The following is a 17,633-nucleotide window of genomic DNA, read 5'->3' as shown; positions in this document are numbered from 1 at the left end:
TCATAGCATAATTAAGCAAATTACAGCATTTTTTTTTTCATTTCCTTTAACAAAGCATTTGCTACAGAAAGCCTTGTAATCTAATCATTTTCAATTTCAGTGTTCTACAAAACAGCATTAACTCTAAAATTTCAGAGCCCAGAGAGGAATGTCAATCAGAATGTCTGTCTGTATGCAATGATCTTTAGCAGTTCTTCAAGAACTACAAAAGTCATAGGAAGAAAATAAAACGAAACAAGGGAGTCGGGGGATACCAAGTTATCTTATTTGAATCCTAATGAAAACCCAATATGCTCATACAAAAATGTCAATCCGGTGTTTAAAGAGAGACATTAAAACTGTTCTAACATGGCAGGGTCCCTTCTCGAGTGGCCTATCCTCCCCCCCCCCCGCCCCCCAACCCCCACCCCACCCCAGACAATAACAACAGAAACAGATACACTTCCCGGGGGCAGATCTCAGGGGAGGAGTGTTAAACCGGTACTGTTATCGATTTAAAACCAAAGGAAAAGAGTAACCTTTCCAAGGGAAGCGCCATTACTTCCCGGTCCTGCTCCCCCTCCCTTCAGGGTATGCCCGGGCCTGTGTATGAAGAAACTGCCTTGGACTTCTGCAGCACTGCAGCAGACTAACGATGGGGTAGGGGGAAGGGTAAGGGGAGAAAAAACGCTTCCATCACCCCCTACAGAAGAGGGGTATAGTTTTCCTGGCGTTTGGGGGGTGGGGTGGGGAGAGGCCTAGGAATCCACCCAGCAGACTACTCAGAACAGTCTCCCTTCCCGAGAATACAGACACTACAAAGGAGAGGGAGGAGCAGAGGGACCAGAAGGGAAAGGGGCCTCGCGCCTTTTAAATCGGGGTGACCATCCACCACCCCCTCTCCCACTGGAAGGACCACACCTTCCTAGGAGGCATCCCCTTCCTCCACCCCTTCCGGTGACCCTCAGGAAAGAGGCAAGTAATTGCTCTCTCGCCCCTCAAAACAAGGAGGGCGTCCACCTCACCACCTCCTTCACCCCACCCACTGAATCACAGACCCTCCTTGTCTCCCTCCCCCACCCACCCCACTCCCACAGCCCTGCTTCCGCCCAGAGGCCACGGAGGGCCGAATCTCCCCGCCCCCTCCGAGTCTCCCTCACCCAAAGCAGAGGTGCCCTTACCCTTTCGCCGACAGGTCCGGGGCGGAGCGGGCAGGCGCAGCCCCCTACGGCGCTGGGGCAGCCGCTTCGCTGGAAGGCGAGGAGTGAGGAGGAGGAGGAGGGGGCCTGGCGACACACCGCTGCCCCCCCGCCCCCCCGGAGCCCCAACGAGCCGCCCAGCCCAAGCTCTGCGACAAGGGGCGGGGGGTGGGGGGGAGCGAGGGGACGCCCGGGGTCGAGGAGGCGCCCTCAGCGCTTGGGCTCAGCTAAGATGGCGCGGGGAAGTGCCGGGAGCCGCGGCCGCCGCTCCGGGGGAACCGGCCCGGGCCTCGGCCGCCTCTCGTCCTCTCACAGCCGAGGCCCTGTCGGTCCCCCGCCGCGGCCCCTCGGCGGGCAGGCCCACGCACAGCCCTCGGCCACCACCACCACCACCACCACCACCACCAGCAGCAGCAGCAGCAGCCCTGGGAAGGGGGCGCTCACAAAGGGAAGAGAGGTCGCGGGCCGGCCGGCCGGCGGCGGCGGGGCGGGGTCCCCAGGGGCCGGGAGGCCTCCGAGGTTCGTGGGTGCCTAGCGCTCTCGGCCCGCGAAGGGCGCAGGCAGGCGGGACCCCTCCTCTCTCCTCAGGCAGGCGGCGGCACCAACGCACTCTCTTTGCCACCCTCCCTCTCGCCCTCCGAGCCGCCCTGAAGCCAGAGAGCCCGGCCGCTGCCCAGGTTCCCCCCCTTCCCCGACACCACTCCCCTCCTCCCGAGAGTCATCCCAGGGCTCCGATCTCGCGAGACTTCCCGCCTGACAGGCCCAACCCTGCGCGAGACAGACACGGCTGCGTGCGCGTGCGCGGGAGCGCCCTCGCGGGAGCGCGCGAGGACCAGCGCGGGGCGGAGTCTCGCGAGTGCCCCAGATCCCCAGCCTCTGTCCAGCCTGGCCTCGTTCGGCTGGCAACTCTTGTGCCACGCCAGCGTCCGATGCATTCATTTCGCCCTGAAATCTGAGAAAGAGGAGCTTATCTGCTCTCCTTCCCTCTTCCCATTCCCTACACCATCCGCCCGCCACTCACCCTGCGATGGAGAAGTTTGCCTTGGCATGTAGACTATCCCATTCTTACATCCTTAGTTCAACCCGTCCGTGGGATTTAGAGGTAAATTGGTCAGTGTAATCAGTATGTAGTTGAGTTGTAAGGTTCTAATAGTTTATAACAGTTTTGGGGATGGTAATAAGAGAAATGCAAATCTAAACCACCCTGTATGCTGATGGTAGGAAATAGACAAATTCTTGAAAAGTTTTTGTGGATTTTTTTTTTAGTAGGTTGAGTGATGAGAAGTTTTGAAACAAGAGTAATAAACAGTCCTAACGATCCTAATTCAGGGAAAAGTTAGAGCTTCTCATTTTTTATTTATTTATTTATTTATTTATTTTTTTTTGTGTGTGTGTGTGTGTGTGTGTGGTGAAAACTTTTTTTTCCCAGGGGAAAAAACCCTTTCGTGACTACAAAGGGAGCAATTTTATTCAAGAACTGAAAGAGGTGCCTAAAATGCAGTCATAAAAAGTCGGTTCTTTTCAACCAATTAAACAACTGATAAAGATTTGTTGTGTGAGACTTATGAGTTAAAATGTACTCCAAAACAGTTATTAGGAGAGACAATAAACTGGCTTTGATCAGAAAAACAAGCTATCTGCTTCAATGGGATATACATATAATTTGTTCCAAAGATTCTCTCACAAGGTAAGGGTCCTTCTGTTTGTCTATTAGTCATTCCTCTTTTCACCTATATTGACACTCAAATGGCAACTGCCCCTCTAGTTGTCAATGAATCCAAAGCGCACACACACACACCCTAGTTCCTCCTTTGAGGGTAAAGAAACATTACAATCTTCACATCTCTTCCTTCACAGCGAAACTTTTATTTATTTTTATTTATTTTAATATATTTTATTGATTTTTCACAGAGAGGAAGAGAGAGGGATAGAGAGTTAAAAACATCGATGAGAGAGAATCATTGATCAGCTGCCTCTTGCACGACCCCCATGGGGGATGTGCCCGCAATCAACGTACATGCCCTTGACTGGAATCGAACCCGGGACTTTTCAGTCCGCAGGCCGACGCTCTATCCACTGAGCCAAACCGGTCTCGGCCACAGCCAAACTTTTAGAAAAGTTATCTATTTTCTCACCTCCACCAGAACTGATCTTACAAAGGGCAAGAGTAACTTCCCAGTTACTATGTCTAGCAGAATCATTTTAATCCTTTCCTTCTTGACATCTGCAATGTTTGACATAGTTATACTCTTTCCATCTTAAAACTGTGTTCCTCTTTGGCTTTTTCAACACCACTCAAAACCAGTTTTCTTTCTACCTTCCTGTCCCCAGGATTCCTCTTCCTCCACCCACCTCTTAAATGATGCCCCACCAATCTTTATCCTTCTGAAAGTGTTACAGCAAGAATGTTCACGTCTAGCCCTAGCCGGGTTGGCTCAGTGGATAGAGTCAGCCCTCAGTGGATAGAGTAGAGTCAGATTGAAGGGCTCAATTCTGGTCAAGGGTATGTATCTTGTACCTCTGTTGCAGACTCTATGGTAGGGGTGTCGAACTCAATCAGAGAAGGGGCCAAAATCTAAAATCCAGCCTAAATCGCGGGCCGAATGGTTTACTGAACAGTCATAAACTGACAATGTCATAAACTGACAGCAGAGTGCAGTGATGACAGCGCGGTGCAGGCCACATTGCAAGGCCTGGAGGGCTGGATTTGGACCCCGGGCCTTGTGTTTGACACATGTGCTCTATGGAGTACATACAGAAGGCAACTGATGGATGTTTCTCTCTCTCTCCCCATCTCCTCCATGCTCTCTAAAATACTATGGAAAAATATCCTCGGGTGAGGACTAACAACAACAAAATGTTCACTTCTAGTTATTTCAAACATTGGGGAATGGAAAGAGATTCAGGTTTTCCCATTGTATTCATTCTTAATTTTTCATGGAAAATTTCAAGCATACACTGGAAATTGAACTATGACCTCCTGGTTCATAGGTCGACGCTTAACCACTGAGCCACTCCCACTGGGCGGTACCAACTATGTTTTGACCTTGATAGAAAAGTTACTCACGCAGAGACAAAAATCAAGGATAAGCTCTTTCTCTACATCATCTTATTTAATCCTCACAACAAACTTGTAAAGGTAGGTACTATTATTATTACCTGCATTTTATAGGTAAGGAGACCAGAGTTCAAAGAGCTTATGTCACTTGTCCAAAATCATCATCTAGTAAGTAAACGGTGAACTAGAATTTTAAACTAGTTGTCAATGAATCCAAAGCACATTCTCTCCACCATATTGTAATCCTGGCACGACCAACTAAGGACAAGCTTGATACCATATCCATATTTCCAGTGTGTGAGAGAGATGCATGACCACATGTAATGTCATTGTATTTGTTGTTGCACATGTATTATAATAATGGATAGCTTGTCAAAGGGTGGGTGGGTGCTCTGACTGATATAGTACCTATCCAATGAGACTATCTTTTCAGTATTGTCACTCAGTAAAAGATCAAGTCATGTTCAACTCTATGTAACAAATACTTATTGAATTTCTACTGTGTGTTAGGCTTACATAAAATATAGAAGAGGGCTAAAGAAACTAATGTTTATAGAGTTACCCTAAATCAAGAACTTTATGAAGTGCTTTATATTCATCATCCTCTTGATCTTCCCAAAAACCCTGAAAGAAGGATGGTGATGATGACATCATCACCATGATGATGGTGATGGTGATGGTGATGATGAAAGAAGGATGGTTATGTTAAGTAACTGTGCAAATCACATAGCTAGTAAATAGAGAGCTATTAGAGTACAGGGTCGATCAGACTTTAAGCCCCTGTTTTTATCATTATCTCCCAGTCCCCTTCCTCAAGTGGCTCCCCATACTAGGGACTCAAAATCCTCTTAGAAATATAAAATCTGCATGCACAAAACATTTAAATAACAATGTAGAACAACCTATGAACAAATGATGCACTCAACCAGACTTTAATTTTACTTTTCTGAACCTCTGTTTCCTGTCTAACTACAATAGACTAAATCATCTCTAGCATCCCCTTAGTTCAAATATCTATAATTACAGGAATGATGCAAATAAGATGGAAAGATAACTTGAATTCCGAAGTTTGTGTGTGTGTGAGTGTGTGTTCACGCGCACGCGTGTGCATAGTTAAAAACAGAAAGAAAATATTTTTATTTGGGTATTCTACCAGACTTTTACTAAAACCTTCATTAGTCATGGTGATATCTTCATCCAGAATTAGCTAGTGTATACTTTTCCCCCCCAATAATATTGTGATTACGTATGAAAATCTCTATTTCCTTGTACAAGAAAAACTCCAATAAAGCTGTGTGTGTGAGAGGGTAGCTAATGAGAAGGATGCATTTAGAACTTCCAGTTTATAAACCAGGGGCGAGACACTCCGTGGAATGGATAACTGTCAAGTAAATAAATAAATACATTATTGGAAACACATTCAGTGCATTCTGCGCTGTTATCAGTGCATCCATAGACTTCATCTTTAGATCTCAGGACCAACTAACTAAGATAGGTTATAGTCCGACTGTCAAACCTTACACAGGCATGTCCACAGAGGCTGCTTGATATATAAGCATGGCTTTACAGGCTGGAAAATAAAACTCATTATGTAGAGTTGTTTCTTGAGCTCTGCATTCCCATATAATCGGATCCATTTTTTAAAATGCCCTGCCTGTGGAGGCAGCATATTCTTCCATTTTAACCCACAGGAATAGATCAATGTTGAGCCAAGGTACCCTAAGGGTTGTAGAATGCAATTCAGTTCAAGAAAGTCCTGACCTAAAAACCCTTCAGTCTCAGGTATCTATCAGATAAGCACCTGCAGTAAGCCATGAATAAGTTAGAGCAGCTGCACCACAGTCTAAAAGACATTCTACCCTGAAGATGCCAAGCAGTGGATGTGACGGTAGGAGAGCAGTAGTCAAAATCATTGGCTGTGGAGTCCCATCTCCATCACTTACGTACTAGCGTCAGTGACTAAATTACTTTGTGTCAGTTTCATAACCAGACTGATGGTTTCTTTCCTTATCTGTAAAGTGGGATAACCATTACCTTCTTCAAGATGATTGTGTGAGGGATAAGTAACATGCAAAGGGCCTAGCCCATGGAAAATGTTTTAAAGAGCTCACCCTTATTTTGTAGGTGTGAGAAGGTAAATATTCATCCCATTGCTCTGACGCTAGCCTCTGGCAAGCACCCCATGATCCAAATGCATCATGACTGTCTGGGACTCCTGTGAATGTGGGAAGGGTTGGGCAGCATGTTTGTGGCCTGAGAGGTCTTTGGAATGTGTCTTCGGGACCAATTGGTGATTTTGTCATGCCCTTCTCTTTGGCTGGCATCTGCCAGGATTAACCAAACCAAACCAAAACAAAACAAAACTCTACACAAATTCCTACTAGAGTTATGCCACATAGGATATGAAACAGAAACAACCGACAATCAAAGCATAAAATAAGTTAATATTTTATTGGCCTGGGATTGTCTTTGGGCCTCTTCTTTACTAGGTAGTAATGCTATACTAGTAAGACGTTTTTTGGTTAAAAATGACCATTCACATCAACTTAAAGAAGAAAAAAAAAAGAAAAGAAAGTTATTAGATCATGTAACTGAAAAGTCTAGCGTGTTAGGAGTTAAAAAGAAATTTGTTAGGGGCCCTAGCTGGTTTTGCTCCGTGGATAGAGCTTCGGCCTGTGGACAGAAGAAATTTGTTAGGTGCTTGAATCTTTCTGTTTCTCTACACGCCACACCCAGCTCCCAATTGCTTGAATATTTTTCTCTGTGGATTAGGTTTTATTATACAGTTGCCTGTTGTTTGTATTGAGGGGTGCAACTAGGGGGCTTAGGTGCTTCTCACTGCTGCCATCTAATTTAATATACCCCAACACTAACTGGTGCCATTGACACTGTCTACACACAGGAAATGAGTCAAGAAGGTTTTTAATATTGCTTTTAACCGATACTTCCTTTACTGATACGTTGTATTATGACCACAAGTGACAGGAGCACTTGTTCCAAAGTTCAGGTTTATATAACCACTTAAGCTTGTCTACCATGTGACCTTTACTATATATCCAGCTTTATGAGCGGGGGACAGAGGTCTTTTCTGGTTATCAAATGGCACCATATAAATGGTCAATGTGAAACTCATCCTTTCTCCTCTTCACAAAGTCTCAACACAGAAATGTTACAATATTATAAGCATAGAAATGTAAGGCATTTGGGACTTTGTGAGGATGAGCAGAATTTGGGGCTATGGACTACAGGCAGAATTTCCATGGAGGTTTAAGCAGGTTTCACATAGGAAATGCTGAGAACTTTCATTTTTCATCTTAGTAGTTTATTTCCTCACGCAGGAGAGGGAGGCTAGACTGGGGTTGGGAGGACAATGTGAGTGAGAAGAATGGCCACAGATGTCCAGATTTACACATTGCCTTTAGTAACTCCAAAAGCAAAGCAATGTTTCTCACTCTGACATAACAATATATAAAATCCAAAAGAACAGCTCTGAGTTGCCCTGCTTGGGCCCCGTGTCGTATGCCCTCCAGTGGGCTAGTTGCCTCATCAAGGGGTGAGACATTTTGATTGTTCTGGCTCAGATTGTGTGTTCACTCTGTGGCAAGAAGCTTAGAGTCACAGCTCACAAGAAGAACAGAGAGTGGCAGAGAGGAATTCCCCAAAGGAATTTAGGGTCCGTTTTTGCCAGAAGAAGAGGGAGAGATTCTGGACAGACAAAAACAACAGATGTTCACTACAAGTAGAATAGAATTGCTGGTGAGGCCAAATAATATGGTTTTGTGGGGATGTTAGCTAGAGTAGAATATATTAGCACTTGCTGTGGTCAGTTAAAAAACAAACAAACAACAACAACAAAAAACAACAAGCAACTATCAACTGGTTACAATAGAACTTCCATATCTATGACCTCTTTTGATTTTCACCATAACTCTGAGAAATGGGCAGCGTGTACTCCTTTCACAAAATATACTTTTGAGATTCAAGCAACATAGAGAGGCACAGCAGAAAACACGTGGTTCATATGACAGGGCCAGGTGTAACTCTGATATGTACATCAGTTTGGGAAGCAGATACCTTCCAGACATTCTTAGAACCTTAAACACCTCTGAGCCATTTCTGGCATGTGCAGGGACACAGAAAATGCCCATCAGCAAGGCACATAGGGCCATGGTGATGGCAACTTCCTGGGAACTCTAGCAAGTGTGTGCATCTTTTCCTGGAGTTCTCTACCAGACTAAACTTTGTAGTTGCTATTCTTCCATAAGTCTCAGGCTAACACTTTTTAAAAAATATTTTATTGATTTTTTACAGAGAGGAAGAGAGAGAGAGATAGTTAGAAACATCGATGAGAGAGACATTGATCAGCTGCCTCCCGCAACCAAGGTACATGCCCTTGACCGGAATCAAACCTGGGACCTTTTCAGTCCCCAGGCCAACGCTCTATCCACTGAGCCAAACCGGTTTCAGCAACACTTTTGTTTTTAATTCTCACTTGAGGATATGTTCTACCTGATTTTAGAGGGGAGGGGGGTGGGGAGAAAGAGAAAGAGACATGGATGTATGAGAGAAACACTGATGGCCACCTCCAGCACGCATGTGCCCCCACTAAGGATTGAACTGGCAATCTTTTGGTGCACAGTAGGATGCTTCAACCAACTGAACCATGCCGACCAGGGAAGGCTAATGACAACTTTTATTTTCGTTTTTAATCCTAACCTGAGGATATTTTTTCCATTGCTTTTTGGAGAGAGTAGAAGGGAGAGAGGGAAGCGGGTGGAGGGAGAAGGAGAGTGAGAGAGACACGTCAACGGTGGCCTTCCACACCCCACACGCCCCAGATCGGGGTTGGAAGTGAACCTGCAACCCAGGTATATGCCCTTGACTGGAGACCCTTTGGTGTGAGGACCAATGCTCTACCATTCAGCCACACCAGCCAGGGCCAGGTTAACAACTTTTATTTACTCATCCTTATTTCCATCTCCCATTTCTAACCCAGTTTATGTCATGTGGGCAATTCAAATAAATGTTTATGGGATAATTAACTTGATAGCAAAAATTTATTGAATGTCAAATATGTGCATTATGCTAGGCTCTATGGATAGAAAAAAATATAATACCATTCCTATTCTTGAAATCACAGCTTAGTGGGAAAGGGCAACAAATAAACAATTCTAAGTCACTTAGGATTGCAATAACAGGTAACCAGACCCTTTTCATCTTCCAAAACCAAAGCTCTGTACCTGTTGAACAATAACTTCCCATTTCTCCCTCTGTCCCTCCCCATCATTCCTGGTAACCACTATTCTACTTCCATCTCTATAAATTTGATAACTGTAAGTACCTCATACAAGTGGAATCCCACAGTATTTGTCATTTTATGATTGGCTTATTTCACTTAACATAGAGTCTTCAAGGTTGATCTGTGTTGTAACATGTACCACTATTTCATTCCTTTAAAAATTTTTTAAACATTTAATATGCTTTTATTAATTTCAGTGAGAGGCAGGGAAAGGGAAAGAGGGAAGGAAACATCAATGATGAGAGAGAATCATTGATTGAATGCCTCCTGCATGCTCCCACTAGGGATCAAGCCGACAACTGCAACCCAAGCATGTGTCCTGCCCAGGAATCGAACCATGACCTCTTGATTCATGGGTCAATGCTCAACCACTGAGCCACACAGACAGGGCCAATTTCATTCCTATCACATTTTATTTATCCATTCATCTGTCAATGGACACTTCGGTTGCTTCCACCTTTTGACCATTGTGAATAATGCTGCTATGAACACGGATATGCAATTACCTGTTTGAGACCCTACTTTCAATTTTTGATGTGTACAGGAGTTGAGTTTTTTTTTTTTTTTAATATATATTTTATTGATTTTTTTACAGAGAGGAAGGGAGAGAGATAGAGAGCTAGAAACGTTGATGAGAGAGAAACATCGACCAGCTGCCTCCTGCACACCCCTCACCGGGGATGTGCCCACAACCAATGTACATGCCCCTGACCAGAATCGAACCTGGGACCTTTCAGTCTGCAGACCGACGCTCTACCACTGAGCCAAACCGGTATCAGCATGGAGTTGAGCTTTTTAAGAACAAAAGAAAAAGCAACTTTGTTAAACTATTTTTTCTTCTCTTTTTGAAAGGCTATGTTAAATTCCCATACTCCCATGCTACTTCTGCCTTCTATGACTCCCACTCCATAGAGTCAACCCTTAGTGCTGAAGACATACTTGCATACAGAGGTTTCCCCATCACCAACACTGAACCCAACACTCTGCTTTGGAATTGGATGATGTACCGAGAAAGCTAGCTTCCTCCTCAGATCAGACTCTTTGAGTAGTAGGAGGAGCTTAGGATTGAGAAAATTTGGTTTCCTGGGAGGGAACATGCCAGCTGTGAGAAGTCCGGAGTTGTAAATTGTCAGATGATGACTGCCTGTGAAACCTGTCAAGATTCCTGACAGCTCAGCTGAGAACCTAATTACCAGTTACAAAAAGAGACAGGAAAAACGTGTTGTCAGAGAGAGCCTGGTCAGAGAGAATGATGTACAGTGTCCTGGCCTTGTCATCATCCTCCTTGTTTAAGAAGGCAGAGAGCAAAACACATTAGTGTAATTGCCATTACACATGTTTATTATCTGGAGCAAAGGTACCATGTCAAACCCTAGCCCTGTGTCAGCTGAATCTTTAGTAATCACTTCAATTGAACAGTGGCATTTGACCTGATTGTACAAACACTTCCGGGATTCTTAGCGCCAAGGATGATATCATACTGAACTTACTTCCTGGAGTTTACACAAACTTCAACCAATCCTCCTTTCCTGGAGTGAAGAGGAGCAACGATCCTGTCTTCTAGTGACGCCCAGAGAGGAATAATAACGTACCTAAAGTCATACAGTTAATCAGCAACCCAGCATCTTATCTTCCAAGGAAAATAAATTAGTAATAGTCATGCTCAGCAGCAATGTGAGGAGACCAGCAATCTTTGCCAAGAATCCCTAAATTGGTGAAAAGCAGCATTAGCAAATTCACATGCTAGTTTTTATGAAGACTTGATCATCTAGTCTTGCAAAAACATTCCCATACAGTTCTCACTCACCTTTCTTTCTCCAGTTACACCAGCAGCTCCTGAGCATGGATGATAACTTTCCCAATGGGAAAAAATTTTCATGGATTCTTGAAAAATCAGGGACCTGGCACTTAGAGCAGCAGGAGTGGGGAGGAAAGAGAAAGAGTTAATATTTACTGAACATGTATTCCAGGTACTGTGTTCCAGATACTATGTTTTACCTCTGTCTAATGTATCCTATAAACCAACTGGAAAAGTAGATACAATTATATACATCTTCATATGACAGAGCTGAAGCTCAGAGAGGTTAGGTAAATTGCCCAAGATGACAGAGCAGAGCAAAGTTTTTTATTATGTATCTGTTTATTTACTTTTTAAAAATATATATATTTTATTGATTTTTTACAGAGAGGAAGAGAGAGGGATAGAAAGTTAGAAACATGATGAGAGAAAATCATCAATCAGCTGCCTCTTGCACCACACCTACTGGGGATGTGCCCACAACCAAGGTACATGCCCTTGTTCGGAATCGAACCCGGGGCCTTTCAGTCCCCAAGCTGACGCTCTATCCACTGAGCCAAACTAGTTTCAGTTATTTACTTTTTTTTTTAGAACAGGGCTTGTAACCCACTTCTTTCCTGCTCCAAAGTCTTTTTTTTTCTTTTTTTTTTTTTTGTAATGTATTATGCTGCTGCCTCTGAAGAACAGAAGAAACTAAAGGGACTCTCAAGAGATGACTGATAAAATCAGCCACCCTGAGCTTCTAGTGATTAGATTTTCTTATACAGGTATGAATTAGAATTGCCTGGTTACACAGGCAGCTTTCACCATAATACTTAATCGGATTCAAAGATACTACAGAGAATAGGGAACTGGAATGGAAAATGGGGGAGGGGGAGTGAGAAAAAGATGTAAACGAGAAGAAAGAAGGACCAGGAGGGGAATATGCTTGGAGAATGTAAGGGGCAGCCAAAAGTTCTCGGAAGCCTCTCCCCAAGACCCAAAGAACAGTGTAAAAGCTGATCCTCCTTTTTCGCTCTGTTCACCATTTATTTCCTATTCTCCTATAAAAGATTTAGCAGGATGGGCTCAGTGGGAAATTAGGCCCCTGTGGGATCCTGTTACCAGCCATCTGTGTTCTGTTCTTTACTTTTGAACAAGACGGCTCCAAAACTCTGAACTGGAGAGAGAGTTGGAGCTGCATACAGATCAGCAGAGCTGTTGCTAACAGCTCTGACGCCTGCGGGATGACTCAACCCTCTGTGCCTGGCAGAGTCAGCTGTGGTCCCCTGGAGCCTCCCACTCCAAGGGAGAAAATCAGAGATGTGGGGAGGGACTTGGGGAAAGGATCAAAATCCTTGATGTTGGGCAGGAATTCGAGCTGGAAGGATGTGTAAGGGCATCTTGAGTTTACACTTAAGAGTTCTGCTCCTGATGGGGGGAGGGTGTAAAGGGGACAGTGAGGAAAGCACAATCCTTCATACACGTTAGCACTCCACAAAAGGGATATACCGTCTGGAGGATGGCAGCCTGCAAGAGCCATATGGCTATGTCATCAGGAGTTCAGCCCAAACACAAATCTCACTCACTTCCCTGGTAAATTTTACTCAGGTAAAGGCACCTCCCCACTGTCCTCTCATTTTCCGAGGAACACAAAGACTTCCTGTCCTTACATAGCACCATTGTACCTAAGAACATTCTCATGCTTAACAGTTGCTACCTTCAGACTGCTCTCCGGGTTACTCACTCAGATCTCTAAGATATAGGCAGCCCAGATGGTGTGGTTAAGTGTTGACCTTGGACCAGGAGGTCATAGTTTGATTCCGGCCAGCAGGGGCCCATGCTGGGTTGCAAGCTTGATCCCCAGTAGGGGATGTGCAGGAGACAGCTGATCAATGATTCTCATCATTGATGTTTCTATCTCCTCCTTTCCTCTCTGAAGTCAATAAAAATATATTTAAAAAAAATAAGATATAGGCAATTAGGAGGAAGCTACTTGTATATTGTGCCAGAAGACATCTGGATTTACCTTATACATAAAAACCCTGTTCCGCCGAAACCGGTTTGGCTCAGTGGATAGAGCGTCAGCCTGCGGATTGAAAAGTCCCAGTTTCAATTCTGGTCAAGGGCATGTACCTTGGTTGTGAGCACATCCCCAACAGGGGGTGTGCAAGAGGCAGCTGATCGATGATTCTCTCTCATCGATGTTTCTAACTCTCTATCCCTCTCTCTTCCTCTCTGTAAAAAAATCAATAAAATATATTAAAAAACAAACAAACAAACAAAAAACCCTGTTCCACCATGATTCTCCTCCCCATAACCCTGAGCTCCCTCAAAGAGCTTTCCTTTCTGTTGGCTTCTTATCATTCACTAATAAACAGCCCCCAGAGTTTGGCTTCCCGTTGCCATGGCAACTCAAAAGAACCAGTTGAAGCTGCCAATAAAGGCATCTGCAAGAGCTCCCTAAACCCAGACTCCTTTCAAAACAATAGTACAAAGTGGAATCACCACTCACTCTACCCACCCCCCCTGCCACACCACATACACAACCTCAATTGTCAGTTTTATGGAAAGACTCAGTTCTTGGAATAGCTGAGAATGGGGTTGTCTTGCCCAGATGAAATTAGAATTTTTTTCTAAGGATTCTTTAGAAACTAGCCTAGAAATCTGACCAAAGTACCAGGTATTAGCATCTCTAAGAGTTCATGGGGTTTAAAAATATGTCTGTATGTGCCCTCCCTCTACTAATACTTCATTTTTCTATGCATGTAGGGGAAATCTGGGTATTTGGTATTTCAGAGCTAGAACTTCTGGCTAGTTTCCCACAAAGGGTGAGGGGTTTCCTAATGTCCTCCTATATGTGTGAAAAACTGTACTTTTATAAGAGTGTTAAATATTCATATTGACTACTATCCCCTGGCTACATTCCCCTTTAGGTCAAGGCCATATTGCATCGGATTTAAGGTCATGGACTCTGGTGCCAAATTTCCTGGTTTGAATCCCTTCTCTACTCTTCATGCTGCACTTTAGCAAACACTGTCTCTGTGCTGCACTTTCTTCAACTGTGAAATGGGGAGGATAATAGTAATAACTTCAGAGTGCTTCCATGAGGATGAAATACATTAAACCATGTAAAGTGCTTAGAACAATACCTGGTTTTATATATTAAGTATGTCTCTAGACAGAGTATGCTGCTGAGGAATGCAAGCAAGATAACTGTTCTCAAAGAGTTCACAGTCTGATATCCACATAGTGAGCTAGACAAACCAATAATTATAGGAAATGTGACAGGAACTTCTCTAAATTAAGAGAGAACAGAGAAGGGGATCAGAAATTCTAACTTGAAGGATGCCTGGGTTTTCCCAAAATAGAGAAAGGTTTATCAATCAGGCATTTTGGATTGCAAAGGACAACTCACTCCACTTAACTCAACAATTTTATTTGAAAGATATATGTCATAAAGCCCTAGCAGGTTTGGCTCAGTGGATAGAGCGTTGGCCTGCAGATTGAAGGATCCCACGTTCAATTCTGGGTTGCAGGCTCAATCCCCAGTGTGTAGTGTGCAGGAGGCAGCTGATCAATGATTCTCTGTCATCATTGATGTTTCTATCTCTCTCTCCTTCTCCCTTCCTCTCTGAAATCAATAAAAATATATTAATAAAAAAATATACATGTCACAGAAACCCAGGAAAATAATAGCCCAGAAGAGCTAGTGACAGCATGTTAGGTATTTTCATCCTGATGCTCAATCATTAACATGACTTAGCTATTCTCCTGACAGGGCCTCTTTTACCATTACCAGCTGTTTCCTTATTCTTTGATTTGTATATTTTTTTCAATTAAAGTTGACATTCAATATTATATTAATTTCAGGTATACAGCATAGTGGTTAGACATTTTTATAACTCACAAAGTCTTCACTTTGTATTGATGGTCTCTACCTCACAGTTTCTATTTCTTTATATCTATAGTTTGGCTCGACCCCTCATGACTTCCAGCTCATCTTTCTATATCATTTAGCTCTTGTTCTTGTCACTTATAGCCACATTTCTCCTTTTTCTAACTCAAATTTTAGAGAGTTATAGGGAATGTGATTGACCTACTCCTCTTTTGGTGGCAGGTATGTTATAAGTTTCTGGCCAGGTTCTGGACTGTCCACCATTGCATCAGATGCCAATTCCAGTCCAGTCAGCTAAGGCCAAAGTTCCTCCATGAACTGTACATGAACTGTGACCACCCAGGCCTGCCTCCTCAACAGAGGCCGTGGGTGGGGAAGTTTCCCTTAGAAAGGAAATATGGATGTAGTGGTCACGATGTTCTGTTTAGAACAGAAAGAAGAAATCACATACAAAGAGCGTGGAAAAGGAAATGCAGTGGGCCTAGAGATGATTCAACAGATATTTATTTACTTATTTTAATTTTATTTTTCAAGTACAGTTTATATTCAATATTATTTTACATTAAAACCATGTGTACATCATGGTTAGACAATCATATACTTTATGAAATGGTCCCCTTTATGAAATGGTCCCCAATCATATATTATAGTTTATGAAATGGTCCTCTTTCTATTTTTATTTTTTTTTTACAAATAGGATTTTTTATTTGTCACTGTTAAGTCTGAATTTTAAGCAGATTTTTGAACTGGGGTTTCAAATCCATCAGCCAGTTCGACTTTATCACCTGTCTCATCCCACTAGCTTTTCCAGAACTGCTACCGTCACCGTGAAGCTCCATATTCTCCCAGTTCAGACTTGGGCTGCTTCAGCATTTTGACTTTTCTAACAAAGACATTATGGAGTGGATAAATAGATTGGCAAGCCGTGTCTATGTCTTTTCCAATGCTGTCTAGAATTAATTTATTGATCACTTCTTTCAAGTCGTTGTCAGCACCTCTCAAGTCATGATTTCCATCATCACCTTCCGGATTTGATGGACCTGTTGATGCTGAGCACAAGAGGCCTTCTGAATCCGTTATTGCATTTTTTAGCCAAACCAACATAAAATATGCAAAACAAATAACCATTAGTAGTCCTTTTTAAAATTTTTGGCTTTATTGTTGAAAATATTACAGATGTCCCTTTTTGTTGTTGTTTTTTCCCCGATGACCCCCTCCAACCCGCATCGGCCCCTCTCAAGCCTTCACTACACTTTTGTCTGTGTCCATAGGCTATACATATATGTTCCCTCGTTATTCTCCCCCTCCATCCCGGCCCACCCACCCCTATCTTCCCTCTGAAACCTATCAGTCTGTTCCATGGTTCTATGTCTCTGGATCTGTTTTGCTCATTATATTCCACATATGAGTGAATCATGTGATATTTATCTTTCTCTGCCTCCCATTGGTAGTCTTGACATCAACATGAGCTTCAATCATGGTATGCCATTTAAATTTTTTTTTTTTTTTTTTTTTTTTTTTTTTTTACCATGGAGCACATTTTGTCATGGGTAAGATCTATGCCATGGATATTAGTCAGTCAGTTTTTGCCCAGAATATTCTTAGTAATTAGCTTAAATTTTCTAAATGCAACCTCATCATTCTGCAGATCAGCTAGGCTTATTTCAAAACCACCATCCTTGAGACCATCAATGAGATTTGGTTCCTTGAGTTCTCATGCCTAGTGTTTTTCCAATATTTCTTTCTTTCTTTTTAAAAATGTTTTTTATTGATTTGAGAGAGAGAAAGGGAGGTGGAGAAAGAGAAACATTGATGTCAGAGATACATCGTGCTGATGCCTCCTGTTGAACTCAAAACCTGGGCATGTGCCCTGGCCAGGAATCAAACCAGTCATCTTTCGGAGCAAGGGACAACGTTCAACTAACTGAGCCACATGGGCCAGGGCTTTCCAATATTTCTTCTATTAAATATAATTGGTGCTTTCTCCTCATACAATCTTCTTAGAAAATAGATCAACCACTTCCTTCTTACCTCCCTTTTTGCCGCTTTTCATTAGGTACTTATTCCTGCCAACCACCATGGTGCTGCTCAGAGAGCCAAAAAGGGCCCCCCAATATTTTGTGTACCCACCTAGTGCAGTACATAGTTACTCTTATATTATTGACTATATTCCCAATGGTATAGCTTATATCTCTGTGACTATTTTGTGGTTACCAGCTTTTAATTCTTAATCCCTCACCTTTTTCACCCAGTCTCCTAACCCTCACCCCTCTGGCAAGCATCAGTCTGGTCTCTGTATCTATGAGTCCATTTCTATTTTGTTTGTTTGTTTTGCTCTTTGGATTCCACATATAAGTGAAATCATATTGTATTTCAACAGGTGCTTTTTGAGGCGTTGCTGAATGCCAGTCACTATGCCAGGA

General features: G+C 43.2%; 1 protein-coding gene and 1 pseudogene across 2 annotated transcripts in view; both read right to left on the bottom strand.

Annotated features, from left to right (window-relative positions):
* Nucleotides 1–1,867, bottom strand: part of TAOK1 (TAO kinase 1) — a 94,240-nt gene extending 92,373 nt beyond the window's left edge. The window contains exon 1 of the mRNA XM_084862888.1: nt 1,161–1,867. The gene's annotated coding sequence lies outside the window, so the exon portion shown is untranslated. The remainder of the gene's footprint in view (nt 1–1,160) is intronic.
* Nucleotides 1,868–15,939: 14,072 nt separating this feature from the next.
* On the bottom strand, nt 15,940–17,290 carry LOC311610833 (small ribosomal subunit protein eS1-like; annotated as a pseudogene). Its single transcript has 3 exons — nt 17,136–17,290; nt 16,664–16,954; nt 15,940–16,346 (listed from the first exon to the last, which is right to left on the bottom strand). The product of its transcript is annotated as a small ribosomal subunit protein eS1-like (transcript).
* Between the last annotated feature and the right edge of the window lie 343 nt (nt 17,291–17,633).

This window comes from Pipistrellus hanaki (genome assembly GCF_964339955.1).
Source record: "Pipistrellus hanaki genome assembly, chromosome: 16".
Taxonomy (NCBI): Eukaryota; Metazoa; Chordata; class Mammalia; order Chiroptera; family Vespertilionidae; genus Pipistrellus; species Pipistrellus hanaki.
This window is presented reverse-complemented; position numbering and strand designations above follow the sequence as displayed.